Genomic DNA, 24,767 nt, shown 5'->3' with positions numbered 1-24,767 from the left:
ATCTGAAGGTCACGTAACTGTACAATGGTGGCTCCAGGATTCAAAATCTGGCTTCTAGAGCACACTGCCTTGTTGGTGATGCTCAACTAATTAATGGCCAAGGGGTTACGTTACCGGACACCACAGTGTGTTAACTTTCTTGAAGGGAAAAACGGAGAAAGTTAGGAAAAGGTAAAAGGCAAAGACTTTCTATTTCATTCTTGCAGACCTTTTTTTTTTCCCTCTAAGTCAGGGTTTCTCAGTCTCCGCTCTATCACATTCTTTGTCACGGGGGCTGTCATTGTAGGATGTATATCAGCATCTCTGTCACCTACCCACTAGATGCCAGTAGCACACACACCCCTGTCTCTGGTTGTGACAAGACAAACATGTCTCCAGAGTTTGCCACATGTCCCGGGTAGGGCAAAATCTCTCCCCTGATTAAAAGGCTCTAAGGTAACATTGGGGGGGGGGGGGGGGGGTGGTAATACAATGGAAGGAACCAAGATCACGTTTATAGCATTGTGGATAAGAATAAGCACAGGTTGATCGAATGAGCCAAACAAATAGGAAAACCTGGTCCTTGGTAAAATGCAATCAGTTGTTAGATACTGGAGGGTTCTGTGAGGGGCCTTGGGCTACATCATGGCAGAATATATCTGAAGATGAGATATCTTCTGTATTACAGTAATCATTACAGTAATCATTACAGTAATCATTCACAGATATAGGATACCTCTTTCTCTCACTTTTTTTTCTGTGTAACAAATACCGGGGGGTTCGATGCAGGGAGCCACCCTTTATTCCACTATTTAAAACAAAACAAAACAATCCTGCCTTTTATCTAATCCCACCTTTCAGTCAGTGGTGGCCACTGATGACACTTTCAGAATTTGGTGCATTTTGTCTGAACGTTTTTCTAAGTTGTTCAATCCATTCTCCTCTTGAATGATCTTATTTCTATCCCCCCGCCCTTTTTTTCAAAAAATCTGGATAATTACTAATACTTGTTGGAGGGAATTATTCTAAGTAGTAGGAAAAATATTGACAATGCTTATATATTAACCTGTGAAGATAATTTTATAATATACTTATTAGGACGATTGTAAGGCACTGATACTTTCTTTTTTTAGTTATTTTTTAAAGCACTGATATTTTAATTACGTATCAGCAGGTATCAGAACGAATGATGTAAAAGTAAAACATATAACAAAATACCTATTGAGTGACGGCCTGTTCGGATCCTATGGACCAAAAGTTCTTCATCTTTTGGTCTCAGGCCCCTTTTACATGCTTAGAAATTACTAACAGCCCCACATTATTAGGCTTTTATTACGTGGGACCTACCTATCAAAATTGACCATATTGAAATTCAAGCAGAAGTTTTATTCAATTAATAATAAACCCATGACATGTTAACACATTTCTTGAAAAATAAAATTTCCAAAATAAAAAAAAAAAAGTATGATAAGAGTGGAATGATTTTGCATTTTTACCGATTTCTTTAATGCCCGGCTTCTGGAGGGTAGCTAGACTCCAGTATCTACTTCTACATTCAGTCTATGCTCGTATGTCGTTTTGGTTGAAATATATGAAGAAAATCTGGCCTCGCACATATACGTAATTGGAAAAGAGGAGTATTTTTAATCGCCTTTTCAGATAATTGTCGATATTCTTCCTTGACACTGTACCAAAACGCAACAGGTAGTAGTAATTGCAGTGTAGAATCTGAAACCATACCGGTGAACAGTAATACTCTGTTGTTAGTGTATCTTGCACGTTAGTGAGCCTTCTCCCCTCGAGTGATGTAACATCATGTGTTCGTCACTGGGAAAATACTGGTATCACAAGTAACGCAGATCTTCCAAATATTAGCATCCCGCATAATGCAGATTTTCCAAATACTCAACTGTAATGAAATTTGACACTTTCATTATATATAGCCTCATCAGTCTCATCAGAAATGGCTTTATCTCCTGGGAGGCTGGCATAATTCCAAAATCCTAAGTTTTGCTCGAAAGCTCAAGTTTTATCCTCAGAAACAAATGATGTCAGTTGTTTTCCTTGAAGTGACAGGTTCCTTTCATTCACATTTGAGAAAATGCCAGATAACCGCATCTGAGTGACCTTAGTTTAATCCACTGCGTCTTCCAAGTGAACATTGCAGGCTGTGAGAAAATTGACGAGTTCACCTTGGAACTCAGTTACACAGGTGCTTTTCCTTGCCACAACCATCATAGTTAGATCTGTAGCAGAAGTCCTTTTGGCATCCTTCCCGTTTTGTCTCACAGAATATTAAGAAGGCATGGGCTTAACAAAATTAATAAATTAAAACTCTAGGAAGAGTTATTGCTTCATCAAGGACATTCCGTGTAGATGGCATTGTTTTTGTTTTGTGTGTTGATGAGGAATATCATGAACACAAGTACCTTTTGGTGCCATTACCTTGATTTGTGCTGGGATGCCAGCAGTTATATCCGCCAAAGCCCCATCACAGTGAGTGTCAACACGGTGAAAAGGGCATCGAGGTCATAATATCATGAAAATAATTTTGACCTAACCAAGCTCGTCAAAGGGTCTTGGGGACGCTAGGGATCTGTGTGGATCATACTTCAAGCAGCGCCGTCATAGATTTTAGAATAAATTAGATAAATAATAAAAATGAGCCTTCAGAAAAACAATTGTCACGTTCAAGTCTTCGGTTTGATCACTGACAGATCATAATGTTATTTTATAAAGTTAAGTTGGAATTCTTCTACCTGATTCATGGGAAGTTTCACCAGATTCCATGGTTAGTGACGATTCAGATAATTAAGATGCTTACCTAATCCAAAACTTAATTGAACGCTATTTTAATTAACTGATAAAGAAGAACTTTATATTACAGAAGTGCTAGAACATCTGCAGAAGGGTAGATGACCTGATAGTTTGAGATCCTATCACCGGACTAATTACGTGGGACTGATGGATAAAGTAATAAAAAAAAAAAATGGCCAGCCTTACCATTCCTGGGACAGAAATGTTTTTAGATGGTACGATGCAGCCAGCCTCCAAATTTGGAGTAGCTTATTATCATAATCATTTAAATGATTCAGAAATTATCTCATGGGAGTAAACAGGGATTCAGACCAAGGATTCAAAGTTCAACAATGTATTGGCCAGATACTTCATTATAATAATATTTTTGTATTGAGCATTTTTTGATATTTCAGGAATTCACAGCAGAGGGCCGAGAAGTTATTTATATTTATTAAAGTCTAGAGCAAATACTAGGATAAATATCAATACATCATCTAAGTGCATCATAAAATGAGGCCAATAGCAGTAACGTGGTAATTTCTGATCAGCCATTATACAGATGAGCTAAGTTAGCTTCCAAACTGCCAGCTCTTTGGTTCGGCACATGTGCTAAGCCATTCCATTCAAAACCTTACTCTTTAGCAAATTACTAGACCAAAAAAAAAAAAAAAAAAAAAAGCCATTTTATTGGTATTTTATCCTATGTATTGTAATTAAGTTATGAAGTTAAAATTAGTCTTAGGACAAATTTTTTTAGGTTTATTTTTATTTTGAGAGAGAGCAAGTGGGGGAAGGGCAGAGCGCGAGGGAGACAGAATCCCAAGCAGGCTCCAAGCTATTAGTACCAGAGCCCAATGCAAGGCTCCAACTCACAAACCCTGAGACCATGGCGTGAGCCAGAATCAAGAGTCAGATGCTTAACCGACTGAGCCACCCAGGCACCCCAGGACCAAATTTTTAATGAGGAAAATCTAGTAACTGGAGGGGATCCTTTAATTTTTTTTTTTCACTCCATCCTACCCTTCCATTTTTGAAAGAATATCTTTTGTATAATACCTGAGTAATCAGACGGTGCTTATTATTCCTATTCTAATAATTATAAAACTTTAATTTTTTTAATGTTTATTTTTGAGAGAGAATGAATGAGTTGGGGAGGGGCAGAGAGAGGGAGACACAGAATCCGAAGCAGGCCCCAGGCTCTGAGCTGTCAGCACCGAGCCCGACACGGGGCCCAAACTCATGAACCACAAGATCATGACCTGAGCCTAAGTCAGACACTCAACCGACTGAGCCACCCAGGCACCCCATGACTGTAAAACTTTAAATAGATACACAACGAAATCAGAAAAAGCTAACTCTACAAGACAGTTGAATTAAGTCTTATGTTTCTCATCAGCGTTCATTATAAAGTACAATATATGTATACACTTTTGTTATTGATTCTCATATCTCTGTCCTCATATAGAATGAGTTGAGAACATACCCCGCGTAGCCCTCTCTGAGTCTCAATTTTCCTTATCTGTAAAAATGAGTTTTCCGTGTTTTTGGCCACACAACCCCCAGAATCCTTCCTTCAAGTGACTTTCTTCATAACTCTCCGCTTTGGGTCTTTGCACCTCCTTGAAACCCCAGGCTCCTGAATTCAGTCTGGAAACCACTAAACATCTTCCAAGGCCCCTTCCCTTTAAAAATTACTTTTTTTTTATGTTACTACATTCTCCCCTGGGTCTTCCACAATGTTTCTCTAGATACAAAAGCTGAATAGAACCAGCCAGCAAAGCAGCTGGTGTGCAGCTGTTCCCACTCTAGCTTAGCAGAGTGCTTTCTGTTCTGGCATTGCCTCTTCTTCCTGGAAGAGCTGAGGAGCCTGGCAGCTCCTGGGCCGGTGCCAGGTGCGACAGCTCTTCTTGGAAAGTAACAATAGATACCGGATCTGTTAGCTTAAGCAGCGCAGTAGCCAAGCAGAGGCAAGCCCTGCCTTGATTCCTGCACCTTAGCAGTATATGCTCTGTTTGGCAGAACTTGCACTTGATATCCAGCCCCTCAACGCTATGCCCAGCCTGGCAGAGAGAACAGACTGGCTGCCAGGATACCAGGCTCAGCCCTCTTTGGTTTCCCCAGGAGCAGGAAGGGGAGCGGGACGGATTAGCGAGGAGGCACTCAGCCGTTTTATTTTGCCAAACTCAACCCTGCTGGCACCTCTAGGATCTAATCCTGCTGTGCGAATGTCTCTTCCTGTTGACCTTTGTCTGTCACCTCCGGGGAGTCGGAGGAAACCCATTTTGCCACCTTGATTAAGAAGTGAAAGAGAGTCCCCTCTCTCCCATTCCAGAGGCAGCTGCTGTTTGCTGAATATTCAAGTTCTTTTCCCATACATTTATGTACATATATTCACACTTTTTTGAACCTAAACAAACAAAAACAAAAACTTGTTGTATAAGCTCATCACTCTCTATACTTCCCTCTGTACCTTGTGCTTCGGCCTCACCAGCCTTTTCTTTTTTTTTTTTTTTTTTTCTTTTTTTCTTTTTTTTTTTTTTCTTTCTTTTTTTTCTTTCTTTTTTTTCAATATATGAAATTTATTGTCAAATTGGTTTCCATACAACACCCAGCGCTCATCCCAAAAGGTGTCCTCCTCAATAACCATCACCCGCCCTCACCTCCCACCCACCCTCCCCTCCCTCCCTCCCTCCCACCCTCCCTCCCACCCCTCACCAGCCTCTTCTACTTGACCTAAGTCTCCTGGTACGATTAGCGCCCTGCTAACACCACGTAGGCAGCAAGGATGCGCTGTTTATGGCTGTATGGGAGTATGTTTGGGAGTATGGGAGTATGTTTATGGGAGTAAACAGGGATTCAGACCAAGGATTCAAAGTTCAACAATGTATTGGCCAGATACTTCATTATAATAATATTTTTGTATTGAGCATTTTTTGATATTTCAGGAATTCACAGCAGAGGGCCTCCTCCTCCTCCTCCTCCTCCCCCTCCCCCCCCCCCCCCCCAACGCTGCCTTGGATTCCCACACACTCCCGTCCTTGGTTTTGCCCCTTCCGTCACCATCCTGCGTCCGGGTGTCTGATTTCCTCTCACGCCTGAGACGGCACAGATAAGCTGCTGATCACGACGGACGGCAGCCAAGTGCGCAAGATGGCACTTTCAGAGCCACGTGGCAGCTTCTAAAGGGCATGGCTTGGACACTTCAAGAAACGTGCTCCTAAGACATTATGAATTTCGTAGACTCAAAATTTTAGAGGTAAATGGAGCCAGGGGGGTCTCCGGTACCATTTCTTCATTTTGTGGACGAGGAACCGGAAGTCCAAAGAGTACGCGTCCGGGATTATGTGGCGGCCAGGGGTGCATGTAAGTCTCTGGGATTATTTACCACACCAGGTAAAGGATCAGGAAGGTCTGTTTATCAGATCAGTTATTTTGATTTATTTTTTTTTCAATTTTTTAAGTTTATTTATTCATTTTGAGAGACAGAACGAGTTGGGGAGGGGCGGAGAGAGAGGGAGAGAGAGAATCCCAAGCCGGCTCTCCTCTGTCAGCGCAGAGCCCAGTGCAGGGCTCGAACGCAGGAAACGCAACAACAGCATGACTTGAGCCGAAATCGAGAGTCGGACGCTTAGCTGACCGAGCCACCCAGGCACCCCCAGAGCAGTCATTTTAAATTTAATATTTGAGACATTTTTATAGTACTAACGTTTTTATACTTAAAAGGAGAGTATGTTTCCAAGTTCCAAAGTGACTGTCCCCTCAAATGTAGGCGTTTAAAATCCCAACTATTTGCAACAAGGGTCTCTGCTTAAATCTAACGTAGAAGCAGCCATCATAAGGAGAGAACAGAAAGGCACCTGAGTGTGGTCCCAGAGCAGAGGAGCAGTGTTTGTACAGTGCCTGTCATTTAGATCGTGCTCCCTGCCTGGCCCCTGCACTCATTTATACTCAAATACCAAGGAGATGATGGGAAAAAACATTCGCTAGAATGTCTGCAGAACTCTGGGACAGCAGATTCCCACACTCGAGGGTGTGTCGAAGCTGGGGGCAGATCATCATCCAGTGGGTCCTGAAACAACACGAAACCATGGCCTTGGAACAGCCTGGCAGGTGTCCTCGACACGTCCCTAACTTATAGCAGGTGCACCAGTGGGACCAGCCTCACAGGAGCTGAGTCCCCTTTGCCACAGGGCACCCCCTGATGATCCTGAGCTAGAGGCAAAAGGGGGCAGTACCTGAGAGTGCTGAGCTCATGAGGGCACAGGAAGTACCTCTTGGAGATCCCACACAGAGTTGAACGATAGTTGACATCTAGAGAACCTTGCTGGCCTCTTCTAGCAAATAGGGGTAAAATACTTGGCTCATAACATCATCGTGAGGATGAAATGTGCCAAAGAACGTGAAGGCGTAAAACAGTAGGTAACATGAGCCCTGCTGCTTGGATGGAGGTCCCAGTGGTTGGAAGCCACCCTCATCCTTGGGGGGTAAGAAGCCTACAGAAGCTTTTTCTCCTACATAGGTCTCGTCATGCTAGGTGTGCGCTCCCAGCCTCATCTTTGTCTTTCATCCTGCAGTTCTGTGCAAGAGGAGGAATAGTCCTAAAGACAGTGAGAAAACATAAAGGGAGTCCCTGATGTAGCACACAGTAAAAGAAACACTTGCTCAAAAGTACTGGGTGATGAAGCTATCATTGGTATCATTAGGTGAAGAAAATAGGAAGATGCATCAGGGCTGTAGGGCTTAGGTCTGTAAATATTTCATAATAATAAGCACCTTTGTCATTTCTAAACTTAGAAATGTTTTAACCCGATTTTTCTTTTAACTCTAAGCATCTCTTTATAGTGTAGACCGTCATTTAAGCAAGAGACCACACTGTTCTTTAAACAGTGTGTGTAACAGGTGCATTTCTGAGTGGCAGGCTCTTGGTTACTCCCACCGCTCAGTGGCGAAGACCTCTCTTTCTCTGACTCTGTCCTGCTTCTCTTCTTTTGGCAGCTTCCTGTAATTCTCAGGCACCTCCTTATTATATAAGGTATCCCTGAATAGTTTGCAGAATGTTCCTCACTTACCCTGCCTTTTTATGGCCCTCCTGGTTAAAGTCCTATTCTCTGGCATCATCATAATTGTTTTCAAAGCATGAATTTCATTTTAATTGAGAAAATGTGATTGTCTCTGTCTCTTAAATCTTTGCAAGTTGCTTGCAGTTACAATGCAGCCGGCAGCATTAGCCCATAAGACAAAAATTCATCCACCTATCATGCTTTCCCTTTATAGTGGGTGGTGCAAAGGCATGACAGACTTTATAGCTGACTTTTTGTAGCCGTCCTTATTGGTGAACTTGAATTTCTGTTCGTGTGCATTTTGCTATGCAGTCAGTCCTTGTTACCAAGGTGTTTGTGTTCTCTGAAGTCACCGTGAACATGGGGCTAGGAATACATACAGACAGAGGCACTGCTCCTAGGGCAAGCACAGGGTTAGGTTCTTGTGAGACTCCGGTCACATCGGTTCATTAGCTGATCAATACCTAACCTTAATATATATGTGTTTTGTTTCTAAGAACACCCTATTTAACATATAGTGTTGCAGCTTAACATTGAACTCATGGCCAGCAGTGCTGGAACTCATGTCTTAAGGAGGTCAGTCTAACACCAGTATTTTCTCCATAAGGCACGGCACAGTCTTCTCACACTTCCGAGCGCTAGACGGCCCTTAACCACTATGTTTGGGAGCCATTTTAAACCATGAAATCACCAACAAAAAGCACAAAACTGAGAAGGAGATGGCCGTAAATAGACTATGAAAAGGACACTATTTTTTTTAAATTTTTTTTATGGCTGAATAATTTTTTTATTGTATATTTATACCAGAGTGTTTTTTATCCATTCATTCATTGACAGACATTGAGGGTTTCCACATCTTTTTTTTTTTTAATATGAAATTTATTGTCAAACTGGTTTCCATACAACACCCAGTGCTCATCCCAACAGGTGCCCCCCTCAATACCCATCACCCACCCTCCAAAGAAAAGGACACTGTTTACAGTTGTCAGAGTGACGACAAGAAGGCAGAGTACCCTCTAGTGTCTTCACATAGGCAACTCAATTGCAATTCACGTTTTTTTGGCTGCTGTGCACATGTTCTCAAATGACTGTAACCGTGTTCCAGAAATTGATTTGGGGGTTGAAAATAAAATTTAGGGAGTACACAAATTAACAAATACAGATTCCACACATAATATGTTTGAATATATTTGTATATATGAATCTGGAGCTCAGGTTATTCACAGAAATATTTCATACATAGTTAAAGAACATCGTGCTCACTATCCCATTAATGGTAAATGCAAATTTCAGGAACACTGAAAATGGTAATTCTAATAAACCAAATTTTTTTACCTGCTAATTTATGCCAGAAAGGAAATACGATAATGGCTTTTAGAAATGTCAAAACCAAAAAGTATAAAATATTGGGTTTTTCTTTTTAAAGAATGGATATAAACTGGCCTAGTTATTATAAATATACCTCCACAGTTCATCTTTTTTGCCTCCTTCCCACCCCTCCTTCCCCACCTCACTCCCACTTCCTTTACTACATCTTACTACTAAAATGATCTTGGGAAGGAATCTGGAATCCTGCCAGGATGTGCTCAACAGAGGCTCCTGCAGTCAGTGGCATGGGCAATGAAACATGGGAGGTTTTCTGCACTGTTCAGAATATTTATTAGACAAAGTGATGAAATAGTCTCTGTTGATGAGCACACCTAATCTGAGTTTCAAAGGTACTGGTGGCCATTTAATGAGATAGGACACTCTCAGGCAAGTGCATCCCCTTACCTAAATGTTTAGATGCTGTACTCAGTCTGTTTAATTTCCTAATAACTAGCCTAGACTAATATCAGGAATACTTACTAATCTTATCTCCCCTCCTCAGGAGAAGTGACATAAATTCTTTCCAGGAAGCACATAGTTAAAAGAATATCACACCTGTTACCTCAGTCTTGGTCTCAGAGAAACAACAAAGTCTAAAAGACCATGGCCATGAAGTCTAATTGTAATAATGGCAGGGGAAGGAATGAATGGTTTTTGAGGATCAGAAGTAGTTGCAGGGATGATCCGGGAAGGGTTTATATACTCCTGGGGTCCAGTAAAACTAGAGAGACCTTGTCCCACAGCTGATTTGGGGGAAGTTATTGACATAACTCCTGTGGATAAAAGAACAAGATAATGTAAGTGTGTGCATACTACCAGAACCTGAAAATATAAAATGCTAATAAAATGTGCTTTGAAGTATAGTCACTAGTTTTAACAGTGTCATTGCCAATAGGCAAGGATATGGATAATTTCATAGAGAAATTTCTTAAAATTAAGGTGGGAATAATTTGGAGGTAAATAGAAGTATACTTTTTTCTCCTTTAAAATATTTTTTGGCGTTTTTTTATTTATTTTTGAGAGAGAGTGAGACAGTGAGAGAGCGAGCCCACAAGTAGGGGAGGGGCAGAGAGAGAAACACCAAATGGGAAGCAGAGCCCATCGCTGAGCTTGAACTCACGAACCGTGAGATCATGACCTGAGCCCAAGTCTGACGCTTAACTGACTGAGCCACCCAGGCGCCCCTTTTTTCTCCTTTAAATTTTTTTTTTAACCTTTATTTATTTTTGAGACAGAGAGAGACAGAGCATGAATGGGGGAGGGGCGGAGAGAGAGTGAGACACAGAATCAGAAGCAGGCTCCAGGCTCTGAGCCACCAGCCCAGAGCCCGACGCAGGGCTCGAACTCACGGACCGTGAGATTGTGACCTGAGCCGAAGTCGGATGCTTAACCGACTGAGCCACCTAGGCGTTTCTCCTTTAAAAGGTGGCAGTAACCCTTACAGTTGTCTGTGCTCCCCAGAAAAAAAGCTTCAATAGATTGGCATCCGCTTCAGAAAGCAAGACTTCAGGTATCCAAGAGATTCAATTAAATTGCTCCTGTAAGGTCTTGAGTTTAGCAACTGAAAAAAAAATTGCTTTTTATTTTGGCGACAAGCATTTTGTAAATAAAAATGTTAGGAGGAAAATGGTGTTCTGCGTCCTGGTATCTCAGGTAATGAGGAAGCTGCAGAAATGGCTTCCTTTCTTTCATGAAGGCTTCAGTACAAAAGGTCACCATGGAGGTTAGCACCGTGACATTAATCTGGGGCCCTCAGATGCAAGCAGGCTGTCAGCAATGGCACGGCGGATCAGAGGAGCCCTCGGAGAGTGGAGGAACTAAAAAGGCAGTCGATGTATTAAATCACTACAGTTCTTTAGATTCCTGGGAAGTGATGTCCACTCATAGCTCTAGAAAGGAATTGAAAAGCCAAACTGTTTTACTCTTGAGAAACGTAATTGGACTTGCCTGAATTGCTTTGGAATATTCAGGATTTCTAAGGCTGTTGGCAGATTTTAAAGAGGTATCATTTGTGCACCACGTGAAATACTTTATTTCTGAAATGGTGATAATCAAGCATATCTAGTAATATTGGAAACGCCATACTGGAACTGAGAAGAACTGGCTTTCCTATTTAGATTTATAGACTTCCCTAAGTTGACCGCTGGCCCTCATAAAAGATTTCTTCCAACAGAGCTCTTATTATCTTTGTGTTTTCCTTTCCCACTTAAGCCCATTTGTCTAGACGTAGCAGCTCTGCTCTAAGGGGGCTTTTGCTCTATCATGACATGATAGCAACTATCTAGAAGGGCTTTATAGTCAGGTGGAATTTGGTGGAGTAACCAACTAGTATCAGGAAGGAAAAAACTGGCAGAAATGAAATGCAGAGGCACCTTAAGTATGATTTGCCAATCCCTCAAATAGCCCATTATTGAATCAAAATGTGAATGGGTACAAACAGTAATGTTTTTTTAAAAATATGCCCTCACTTTTTGGAAGAGATGCATTCTGGCTACAAAGCGAGTGCCGAAAGTTGGTCTAAGTCTGTTACACAGGTAAAGCTCTGGTTCCGGGGAAAGCCTTAATGTGATAGTTTTAATAAGAAAAGAGTTATCGGGACAGACCTCTTGCCCAGGGGTTGCTGATTACAAAGCTGCCAAGTAACGTTCTTTCACTTGTAGTTGCTGCTTCAGTAGCAATTTTATTTGTAAAGGTTTCAAAAAAGGAAAGCATATGTTTAATAGAAAATTTAAAAGAAGAAAATAAGAATCACCTACCCCTGGTAGGGTTTAAAAAAAAAAAAAAAAAAGATTGCACTGCATGGATGACTAGAATTTATTCCACCAGTCCTTCATTTGGGGACATTTGGGTCGTTTCCAATTCCTCACTATTACAAAGGATGCTTCATTGGGCAAGCTTGTGGGTCAATTATTGTGCCCACTGCTGATTACTTCAGTTGGACAGATTTCTTTGTGGAATCACTAAATCAAAGGATTAATTGCTGTTTCCTTTTACTTGGTAGTGTTTTTCGACTCTGGAGTCTCCCCTCCATGGTCTACAGCATCCCTGGTCTATGCTGCTCTATTGGCTTCCATCTCACACAGAACAGATTTGTTTGGCTTTCTTTTCTTTTTCCTTTCCTTTCCTTTCCTTTCCTTTCCTTTCCTTTCCTTTCTTTCCTTTTTCCTTCCTCCCCCCCCCCCCCTTTTTTTTTCTTCTTTTTCTTCCCCTATCCTATCCGCAGGGACTCTGAAGAGAGAAGGTAACCCATTGGTAAGAGTACGGTCTCCAGATGACGATTGACTGTACCTCACTTCTGATGTTCACATGTGTTCAGTTCTTGGGTTTCCTGCCAAGGAAACTAAAACTAAAACCAAAACTAAAATGTTTTCCAGAATTGTGGTTTGAGGTTTCCTGTCCTCTGCCGTCTTTAGAGTAGGAATTAGCATATCCTTTCAGTTCTTACTTTATAATTCTATCTCATGTTTGAGCCATCACTTTTTTCTTTTAGAGAGTGCACGAGCAGGGGAGAGGTATGTGGGGGCAGGGGAGGGGGACAGAGAGAGAGAGGATCCAAAGTAGGCTCCACACTCAGCGCAGAGCCCAACACGGGGCTCGATTCCACAACCCTGGGATCGTGACCTGAGCTGAAATCAGGAGTCAGAGGCTCAACCAACTCAGTCACCCAAGCGCCCTTAAGCCATAAACTTGTTGATAACTAACTCCAACTCACTTTTGGTGACTCATCAGCCTCCTAATAGACGATTTGATTTTCTAGAAAATGTCAACGAAGCAAAGATGTAAGAGAGAAGTAAAGGTAATTCAGTTAATGCAGGAAAAGAGGTAGACTACTTTAATGATTTCTCAAAATAGTATTACCAGATTTCTTCACCACAATACTTATTAAACATCTCGTGTGTCCATTAAATTACATGCTAAATGAACACCCTACCTTCCTAATACCTTAAATAAGATAAATTACTGAAGAGTTAATATATTCTTATTAGCTCCAGAAATTGCATATTCTGTGAATTTATAAATGGTAACTGTTGTACATTATGTACTCTTTTCCACATCTGTAATCATAGTTTTATAGTTGAGAGTCTTTAAAAAATGATCTAGTGCATCTCCTCATTTTGCTGTAGGAACATTAGTATCAGTCCATGTTTAAGACTTCCACAAGTAAATACCATACAGCCTATATTGATAACTCTCTCAATATCTCACAATTCTTTGTTGGGAAATTATTTACTAACTCCAGCCTAAAGTTACCATGCTACCACTGTAAGCTCATACCTCTTTAGTCATTAGCAGTGTCGAAATTTGCTCTTAGAAATACAAGTCCTCCATATGGTCGATGTGATTTCCTGCTTGTAATGCGAATACATTGAGAAGGCATATACTCACTGAACGATGAAACATGGAAGAGGAGATGACTCAATAAACATTTTAAAGAATGTTTGCAAAGTGTGATTTTCAAATCTGTGTTGAACTTAAATTCCCAACTTGGTCTCTGCACAACTGTTTTTACTAACTTGTATTTTGGTGTAATGCCATTGGTCTCCATTGACAGCCTTCATGAATAACAGCCCAGTGAAACTCACTGCTGCGTTTGCCATAAGGAGGACCCCTTAGAAAAAACTCCCATCTGGTCTTCACAGCAAGAATATTGTACTTCTGAACAACTGGTTTGTTAAACACGGATTAGACCAGGTTTCCCTGCTAGGAAATTCAAGCCAAATTGTGGCCTGTCCATTAATAAGGAGGGACAGGAAGGCACCCAAGACTACTATGTTGGTTAGCTCAGGGCAGTGCTATTCATAGGGTATTCTTTGTGAACCGTGCCTCAGAATTGTGCACACAGGAGTCCTTGGCCCACTGGTATGTAGTTTTAACACGTTGTTCTTGATTCCTCCTTTTTTTTTTCCCCTCATTCTTTCTTTATCCATTTTCCCCTTCCTATTTTTAACATTCATAATATTTTTGCGTTCTCTGTGTTTGTAAGCTGCTCAAAGTCCTTTGTGGAATAAGGCACAGCATAAATGAATAACTAAGCCGCAAATGCAAACCTGTGTTGGTTCATGCTGTTAGTGTCATTACCCACACACTGGCACCCACCCAACTTGATCCTTACTCCTGTTACTGGTTGTTTCAGCTCAGAGGTATTGGTATTTGATTAGCTGGTGCCTCTATAAAATCAGAATATGGCATATAAGCTCATATTTGAAATTAGAGTCCAATATAGCTAGAAACATATGGCTCACACTGTGAAATGTTCATTTTCCCTTCCCAGAGAGTTTCAGAGATATGCACATGAACATATGTCCACTCATGGGATTCCTTGCCAGGTTTTTTCTTAAATTATGGTTTGACATTTCAGATCATTAAGTGGACACATCTGTCCATGTACGTTTTCCTTTTCAAAAAAAAAAAAAAAACATTTGAAGACCTTTACCCAGTGACATAGTTCAGCATTCTTAGCTTGCCCTGATGTCTTGTTTAGTATTCTCAATCCTTAAAATCAGGCAGAAATCTACAGAACTGTGTGCAGTCATTTTGTTAGTGACCACGAAGCCCCTGGGTATTGAGTGAAAAGAAAGAAGTCATTTCCCCCCCCCCTTTTTTTTTTGTTTTAAGTATATATTGTGTGAGTAATCCTTTTGTAAGTCTTTGGCTTAAAGAAAAGAACCTTAAAGTTAGAGTCAAAGGATTCGTTTTTAAATCTCTCCTCTGTCACTGATGGTGACTTTGAGCAAGTCCTATAACCTCATGGAGCCTCAGTGGCCTGATGTAGAAACTGAATAATACTAACGCCTGTCCTGTGTACCCCGGAGGGTTACTGTGCAACGCAGAGGAGATAGTGATGTGTATGGTGGTGCTTTGGAAACTAGAAGAGCTGTTAGAACTACGTTTCTGGGATAAAATGAGATCACAATAATCAATAGCAGAAACACTCTTTGGCTCAGGTACTGTCCACTCTGCTAGAATTGTAGAGCCCTCAAATTCTCCCACCAGGTTCCCGGAGTCCACTGGGATTGTTGAACCCATGCTCAGGAATGAATCATCTTGGGTTGCTCAAGGTCATTCAGGTTCCTTCTCTGTGGCTCGCTGAGGTGAGGGGCTTTCCATTGCTGCTCACACAGGCCGTGCTCGCTAAATCCTTGGGCTGAGGTCCTTGGGCTAAATCCTTGGGCTGAGGCCAGCAGCGTCTTCACCAAAGGGACATACACTCATCCCTGCGGAACCACTCTTGACCCCTGTCGACTGTGACCTTCTCTCCTCCATCACCTCGGAGAGTATCTCAAAATGGAGAAAATGCCCTTCACGCCTGGCTCGTCTGTCAGGACACTCGTTGAGGAGGAACATGGGTGGAAAGAGCTGAAATGGAGGTATTCTCCAAAGCCACGCTCGAAGGTTTCCGTCCCAGGCTTTGTACATATTATCTAAGGTTGTCACAGAGACCGTACGCTGAGTGGCCCAAAGATGATGTAAGCTTTAGGAGGCCTGCGGCGGTTTTGGAGCTGTGAATTCTAACCATACTGTGGCTGTGTTTAGAGGATCACTGGCAGCTGAGCTGTCGTGGCTAATGACTGGACAGCTGTCTCCCACTAACTTGGGGTGCCAGGAAACTGGCAACCTCAGAGGTTAGAGAGAATGGAAATAAATACAGATTTATTTAGCCCTGGGTACCAGGAGCTCACAAGTGGTCTGGACAGATAGATAATGGCCCTGTTCTTTGTTACGTAAGCTATGTAAAGCAGTGGTCTTTACTAATGTTTTTTTGTGGCTTCTTGCCTTAAGAATCAGCTGAGATGAGCTAGAGTGTTTCTGGTCCTAGTCATTCTGCTCTGCCAAGAATCTCCCCCCTTTTCCTCTAACACGTTAATGGTTTAGACATGATAAAAAGCTGCACACCTTATCTCTACCCTGGGAAATGAGATCCATCCCAAGAAAAGTTTAAATATACTACTTGCTGGGGCACCTGGATGGCTCAGTCGGTTAAGCGTCCAACTTCGGCTCAGGTCATGATCTCGTGGTTTGCGGGTTCGAGCCCTGCGTCAGGCTCTGTGCTGACAGCTCAGAACCTGGAGCCTGCTTTGGATTCTCTGTCTCCCTCTCTCTCTGCCTGTCCCCTGCTCATGCTGTCTCTCTCTGTCTCTCTCAAAAGTAAACATTAAAAAAAAGAATTAAGGGGCGCCTGGGTGTCTCGAGGGCGCCTGGGGGTTCGAGCCCCGCGTCGGGCTCTGGGCTGATGGCTCGGAGCCTGGAGCCTGCTTCCGATTCTGTGTCTCCCTCTCTCTCTGCCCCTCCCCCGTTCATGCTCTGTCTCTCTCTGTCTCAAAAATAAATAAAATAAACGTTAAAAAAAATTTTTTTAATTAAAAAAAAAAAGAATTAAATACACTACTTGAACAGAACTGGGGGCACTTGTCCTAAAACCTGGCACACACAGCAAGCCTGTGAGGTTTTTTAATTTAGATTGAGCTGATTGGGAGGGTGGACCTGATAGAGATTATGGGTATTCTGAGCTAAAGCAACCCATTTTCCTTTCCTTCATACCCATTCTGGTGTCCCACATTCCAACTATGGCACCATGCACCAAACTCCAAAACAAGTGTGGCAGACAGCTGTGTGTTTTCAATTTACCTAATTTAATCCTGAAAGGTGGTCTACTTGAAAAAACTTTTGTAGACCCGACCATTAATTCTGTGTTCATTGATTTTGACCTTTAACCCCAATAGAGCAGAAGTTAAAGATTATTATTCTCTTGTTCATTAATATCTAATTCACTAACTAAGAGAATGGGTGGTATTCTGTAATATAGTACAACATGGAGAAAAGGGGTATTCCTAGAAAATTTTTTGAGATCAAATCATCCGATATGTATTAACAAAATACATGAAAATTCTGTTTTGGCTGAGAGCAGAACCTCTGACGATTAGCTGTGCTGACATTTTCATGTTGTAGATGGTTAAGGAAGAGTGGGTTCTATTATGATAGGCTTAATTTTGACCTTCAAGGGAAGAGCAACTAATACGAGGAATTGATAAGAATATTGAAGGAAAGGAAGTAGATCATCTTAGAGCTTCTAGTAATCAAGGAAGGGAATACAAGCTCTTGAAGGCATCGAGGTATTCTATTGTTTAAAAGCTTCAATTTTATTGTGCCTTGTAAAAGAAAGAATACATTGCTAAGAAGGAATTCATCTCCACGGGATGAGAATAGAGGAGCCAAAGAAACTATGTGATCATTATACCCCCAGCTATCCATGGGAGAAGGGACCTGAGTCAGCCAATAGGAATTTACTCTGTTCAGCAAACCCTATTGTGGATGAAGATGCATGGAGCTTTCAAAACCAGTAAGACTGTCAGATTCCATCTCACCAAGCAACATTCCAATTGTAATCAGAATTTGTAGGCAGATTATTGTAGTGGTGACTACATTACATGAAAATTTGTGGGGGTTTTTTTCACATCAGTTTAACATATCAGCCTCCTATTTGGTTAGCATGTGTAATTCTCTTAAGCTCAATTTTGTACGTTCATACAAGTTATTTTTAGGACGTACCAGATAATAGTGGCCTGTAGTAAGGCCATCTGTACTTCATCTTTCTGTGACTTCAACAATGATCATTGAGGAACATCTCTGGTAATTTCAAATTTTAAGAGATTGATTCATTGATTCAATGATAGTGAAAAATCTCTAAGTTTAATTCTGTGAAGACATATACATAATGAACGAAAGTTTACCAAAATATCAAGAGTAGCATGTTAAACATGAATTATTTGCCAGAAACCAATCTACTCAAGTAGCTTAAGCTAAAAGAAAAAAAAAAGGAAAAAATGGTGGAGGTGAGGGGTGGCAAGCAATTAACTGAAAGGATGTAGGAGTATCTCTTGGGTGCCTTGGGTGCCCCGGGTACCTTAGTCAGCACCCCCAACTCTTGGTTTTGGCTCAGGTCATGATCTCACGGTTCATGGGTTCAAGCCCCACATCGGGCTCTATGCTGACAGGGAGCTCTCCCTCTCCCTCTCTTTCTGCCCCTCCCCTGATCGTGCTCTCTCGCTCTCTCTCAAGAATAAATTATATTTTAAAAAATTTTTAAAAATAAAATAAAACTCTACTTTCACACATTTGAAAAAAAATTATTCTTAATGTTCTAAGTAAAATCCTTCTATTGAAGTAAAAAACAAGGAAATACTCTGATAGTATAATCGTGACTGTATCAGAATTTACAAAAATGTCTTTTGAATGTAAAAAAATAAAATCTCCCACAAAGCACCTTTAAAAATAATAAATAAGCATTAAAAAAAGAAGAAAGGATGTAGGAGTATCTCATGGAACCTAAGGTCAGGAAATACACTTGACTGAACTAGGAAATGAAAAGTTGCGAACCAAAGTCAGATGCTCTTTCTTTCTGCAGTTCATAGACTGTTATCTCTACTTCTCTCTTTCTCCATGAAAATAGCTACCCGGCCTATGCCTCACAAGATCATTCAAGAGCCCAACTAGAATCTCAGAAGCTCAAAGTCCAGAAAGGGGCCTCTGGCCCAGCTTGGGCAAGTATTTGCTGCTATGCCTAAGGAGTGATCTCCATATTGAAAGTTTTATAACAGCATGTTAAGAGGGAATTAAATTCAAATATAATGAGCACAGAATAAGGAGGCACCTAAGTATATTAAATTTTAGTTGAGGCTTTTAAAGCATCGTCTAGCACTAGATACTGAGGAACTTACCAGATGAGTTTGAAAGGAAGTACCATCAATAATCCGGAGGTATTGTGAAGAAGAGGAGAGATTTTAGGGAACTGGAGGTGGGAAAATACTGCCTTAAACATTTTCCAGAGGAGAGAGAATGTTTGGTTCTGGAAACTTGACACTGATGGACGACTCTTAAGATCCTAGAAGAGACCACTTATTCATACTTAAAAAGTCACCTTCACTAGGTACCAGTGTGAGTCTATGAAAAGGAATCAAACCAACTAGTAACTGTATCTTAAAAAAAAAATGCGTTTACATTAGTGGACCAGGAGGCTGTGTGATACCTAATTTGTCTTGATTTAGTAGGATAGCTGAGTAAAGTTTTCAGATCCCTGTGGACTAGGTAAAGAAATATAGTGTGAATGATAGTGCAGTTAGATGAAATTGATGAGTAGAGTGATAGCAACCTCTTAAGGATTACACATAGCTTTCAAGCACTATATTTGACCTTCTCATATTCGTCCATATAAACAGTGGCTCCAGAGATAGAAACCATACTAATCCAATTTTCCATATAGAAAACGAGGAAGGATGGTTAAGAGAGCAGAGACTGCTGGAGCTCATACCCAACCAAAAATGCAAAATAAATATAAACAAGGTATTTTATGCTGAGTTCAACTGCAAAAACACAGAATGAGAAACACTAGGCTTAGCAGTAATTGGGGGAGAAAAGTTGTAGGGGTTTGTGAGCTAGCAGTATGATATTGTTGCAGAAAATATATCCAGTACCAGTGTAATTTTAAGTTGTTTTTGTAAAGGAATTGTAGCCAGATTAAGGGTTGTAAGATTGCACCTTTATGTCGGCAATTCCACATCTGGATTGTAGCAGGCTTTTCTGGGAAATACATTGACGAAAAGAGCATATCCAGAGAATGGTGATCAGGAAGTGTAATTTATAAATTTCTTTGACGCTCAGATTCTCTATTTTGGTACGTGTAATGAACTGCAAGGAATAAAATCTACCATAGCATGTTCTTAAGGGGCTTACTTTGTGTCATTTCCAATCAAAGTACGTAGAAACTGAACACTTGGGTAAAATTCCACTCCCCCCAGTCTGTTGAGTTTGAGTGATTTGGTTTAACAGTGATAATTCTCCTTTCATTGAAAATGTATATTGGTTTCTGAATGCTGAGTTAAATTTTATATTCTACATTACTAATTTATTCAACCATTGGGTGTCAGCACTGTTTCATGTAAATCATAAGCAATTTTCCACTTCCTTTTATCATGGGAATGAGCAAAAAAGGTTTTAGATGGAGACAGGAAAGATTCTTAATTGATTTAAAAATAAAAGTAGGTAGTGTATAAAGAAAAACAGTGTTTCCTAAATTGAGAATTTGTTTCCTATGCCTAAAAAAGCATGCATATATGTGCGTGCACTTGCACGCACATACACACACCCCTGTAGATTAATGATAGTTTCTGTGGATTGCAGAGGTTTGCAGCCTAAAATACTGTTTTTCATAGTCTGCTGAATTAGATATTATTTGTTGATAAAGTCTAGACACAACAAGGCCATGTATCAAACTACTGATCTTAAAAACATCTGGTACTGAGGGAATACAAGTAAATTATACACAGGCATTTCACTTTTGGGTTGAAATTTACTTTTTTAAGTTCTAGAAGAGTCACTGTGAGAATTTTTATTCCCATCTTTTCTTCTGATCGCCAGCACCTGGCCCACATAGCCCCCATGAATACTGTGTTAAATGACTTTAAAGAATAACTATAGCATTAATCACTGCAAACCCATAATCTGAATGTGAATATTTGCGACCAGAACAGTCTCTTGATGATGCTAAAGCACTACTGTCCTTGACGTTAGAGGATTTTTAAGCTCTCTTGGAAGATGAGGTGCCAGAGAGCAGACATTAGTCCAAAGTCTATAACATAACCCATCCACTTAAATGTGGCATTCTTGCTTCAGTTGGCCTTCCTTCTTATTAGAACTGATTACAAATTCTCCACCAGTAAAGTGAGAGAAAGGATGCAAAATAGGGGGTTTTATAGTACCATGGGGGCTTCTTTCAATAACAAGTCTTAACATCAAGTCTTTGTATATTACAAGGTCTCTTTCTGTATGCTCCACTCAATGGCTTCATCTCACAATGGAAAATCAGAGAAGCTGCCAAAGAGCTAAACTTTCTCATGAACCTGCATTCAGGCTGATGGTGGCCAGTGAAAGCTAGTAATTAAAAGTCACCCAATCTGCATTGGCTTAAAGGTCTCCTTTCGGCTAGTGGCCAATCAGCCTGAAGTTCAAACTCCCTCTCTGGGCTGTTTCTCCTCCATAGGGTCTCATCTCGTCTTCCTTTCTTCTGTAGCATCCAGATGATAGAAGGGTCCTGCATCCTTGAGGTGCTATGGGTACTTCTGGTCTGTTTACCCTCCATCTCTGCTGCCTTCTCCTGTCTTCCCAGGTGTATGACGTCTTTGCACTTGCTGCTGAAGGAACCCCTGCCGTAGTAACTTCTGATCAATTCTCCTGCTGCCCTTGGGACACATGGTCCCTTCCGACATCTGCCCCACTCCAGGGACTCACTCCACATTGGCTTCCACTGATACTGTGGATCCTCTGAACCCCACGGCCCAGTCCCTGGCTAAGCCTTCTACCCCATCACTTTGCTAAATGTCATCTTACCCCTTACCATGGTGACTCCCAGCAGGCCCGTGGATCTTAACTCTAAGCTACCTTCCATGTTCCCATGGAAAGCATGTGGACATCCTAGGCTCTCTGGCTCCAACCTAGAGCCAAGGGAGCCTGCAGAGAATAGGTGGAAAAGGGAATTGTCTTTAACTCTCTCTGCCTGAATACACATCAGAATTATTTCTGTTCTGTGCTGTAGCCACACCCTGTGGGGTGGTCTCCTCCTAAAGGTCAGAACTGGAGGCCAGGCACAAGTCCCTTTCTCCATCTGCTTTTATTCCCATCTTGTTCCCTCCAGATTTTCTACCCATCCTCACTAGAAAAGCTTCTCCTTCCCTTTTCTGTGGAAAAGTAAGCAGATGGTTAAATAATGGACCAGCCATACTATGGAATATTATGCAGTAGTTAAAAAGATTTAGATAATATGATAAATCTGTACATATTCACATGGAAGAAGAATTTATACATATTCATCTGAATATGTTGTGTGTGTGTATATGTATATACTCACACATACATACTCATTTATATGCCTGCATAAGAAAAATTTACAAATACACAGCCAACTATTAACAGTGATTTCTTCTAGGATGTGAGATTTGGCATAGTTGAGGAGAGGTAAGGGAGGGAACCTCCACCTTAATAACCTTCTGTGTTGCACAAGTTATATAATGCTTTTGTAATTTTTGAGACAAATAGGAAAAGTATACACCAAGAGATGTTACTGGCACACAATCTCATTTACATCTTTGGAGTTATTTCCAAACTGTACGTAGGCAAGAGGAGATGGAGAGGCGAGACAACACTCTCTATTCCGGTTCTCTTCTCCCCTTGTCCTGTGGAAGAAGGCAAGGTAGCATGCCCAGATCTTTAAACTGTCTCCACTTATGCAGTTCCCCAGGACAGTGACGGTGCCCCTCATGGGACCCAGTCTCCCGTCTTCACTGTACCTCTGCCTTCCCTCCTCTAGTCTCTGTGTGTTTTCAACTCCTTTCTGTCTGCCATTCAGAGTCCCTGTCTGCTTATTTCCCCAAGTTGTCATCTTCTGCCTTAGAAATCAGCAAGTCCCAAATGTCCTCCCATGTCTTGAATATTTTCACCAATTCTCGTGTCTGTTATAAATTGATTGGTGTCTGTGCCATCTGGTTCTGCTGTGTTAAGCCCAGTGGTTGTCCTCAGAGAAGGAACAAGGTTGCCTGAGCCTCCATCTATCTGAGTTACAGTTTGTTATGGGGGACTGTTATTCCTACCGTGTAAAATTAGACCTATCTGCCTGGGTTGCTTCTCTCCAGAAGCACTCATCACATCTTCTTTCAAGATCTGCATTCCTCCACTGCTGTATTTTTTAAGTTGCTATTCTGAAAGAATATTTGGACCCTCTCAACTTTGGGTTACACTAGAAAGCCCTCTTGGTTTAACTTGTCGCTATAGGGTGCCATACCCCACCAGTCCTTCCCCATTCCTGGGGCCATCTCCTGGCTGCAAAGGGGAGGAGAGGAGAGGGCTCCCATCACATAACAATATGCTCCATGGGTGCCTTGTATTGAAATGATATTCAATATCATCAACAGTTCTTAGATCAGTTCTTAGCCATTCATACATAGGAATAGCTAGTATTTTTTCTTTTACGTTTGTTTTATGTTTAATAAGATTTCTTGTGAATTCACGATAGCCTAGGTTTATTTCCTGCCTTCACTACTTACTAGCTGTGTGATCTTAGGCAAATCATTTCTTTCTGAGCCTCAGTCCCCTTATCTATAAAATGGGGATATTAAGGGGTGCCTGGGTGGCTCAGTTGGTTGAGCGTCCGACTTCGGCTTAGGTCATGATCTCATGGTCTGTAAGTTTGAGCCCCACGTGGGGCTCTGTGCTGACAGCTCAGAGTCTGGAGCCTGCTTCGGATTCTGTGTCTCCCTCTCTCTCTGCCCCTCCCCCACTCATGCTCTGTCTTTCTCTCTCTGTCAAAAATAAATAAACATTAAAAAAAATTTTTTAATGGGGATATTAATAGTACTAACCTCATAGTGGTATTCGCAGGTTAAATAAGTTACTAAAAGTAAAACAGAATAGTGCCTGGCACATAATAAGTAGATGCTGTTATTTCCTCTACCGCAAATGTCCTTCTTTGTAACTTTTCCTCTTTAACTTATGTTTATTTTTCGTATTTTAATTACATGTTCCAAAGATATAGATCTTCCAAGTTCCCATAATACCTGCAATCATATGCACACGATTCATTCTTGTGCTCTTATCTTTTCCTCCCCACTCCCTCCCCATCTCTTGGGGCTTAGTACTTTTTTTTTTTTTTTAATCATCTTTAATCAAATCACTAGCTCCAGGGGTCCTTCCTGACCACATGTCTCGAGGCTAAGCGAGGTCCACCTGTCGTAGGCACCCTGGTTTTTGCATCGACACTCTTGGAAAGTACAAATATTTGCTCTGTGTCTTAATTCCCTTGTAGGACCATGGCTTCGTAAGGGCAGAGACCGTGCTGTCCTCTCAGTGCTGCAGCTCTGGTGTCTAGCTGAGAGCATGAGCATAATGGGTAATTAATACTCCTTTAATGAGAAAATGCAGATATAGGAAATAAGATTTAAGTGGATTACCGGACTCAATCTGCATTTGTATAAAAATCAACCTTTAAGAACATAGATAATTTAGAACAATTTTGAAAGGAAAATACACACTTGGAGAAAAGGTTGTTTCCATCTGAATCAGACCAGGACCTATTTTAAATAATGGTTCCTATTCTAATTCCCAGTATAGGTTATCAAGCTGATAAGGTTAATTACTGCTTTTATGGCTTTAAATTTAATCTTGGGAACAAGCTTATTTACTTCGTGAAAAGCTTTGGCGTTAAAAAAACAAACAAATATAAATGTGTGTGTCTATGTACACACATATATACGTATATATGCTTTGTGTGTGTGTGTGTGTGTGTGTGTATGTGTGTGTATTTTTTGTGAAACTCACTAAACCTTCCCTGGCTCCTTGAGTCTTTATCAGGCCCTGTTCTGAGTTTCCTTTCAATTAGAAAAAGGCTCCTGGCAACTTTATTCCTACTGTAGTTGTGTCAAATAGTTTTGTGTAAAATAGCTAAATATCTTCTTTAGCTAATCTAATAACTAAACGTTTCTAGGAATTTTATTTTTTTTCAAGTTTATTTATATTGAG

General features: G+C 41.0%; 1 protein-coding gene across 5 annotated transcripts in view; it reads left to right on the top strand.

Annotated features, from left to right (window-relative positions):
- Window positions 1-24,767, top strand: part of GALNT7 (polypeptide N-acetylgalactosaminyltransferase 7) — a 146,066-nt gene that overhangs the window by 91,913 nt on the left and 29,386 nt on the right. The gene's annotated exons all lie outside the window — the stretch shown is intronic.

Source organism: Panthera leo, chromosome B1, assembly GCF_018350215.1.
Source record: "Panthera leo isolate Ple1 chromosome B1, P.leo_Ple1_pat1.1, whole genome shotgun sequence".
Taxonomy (NCBI): Eukaryota; Metazoa; Chordata; class Mammalia; order Carnivora; family Felidae; genus Panthera; species Panthera leo.
Note: the sequence above shows the minus strand (reverse complement) of the source record. Positions and strands in the feature narration are given on the sequence as shown.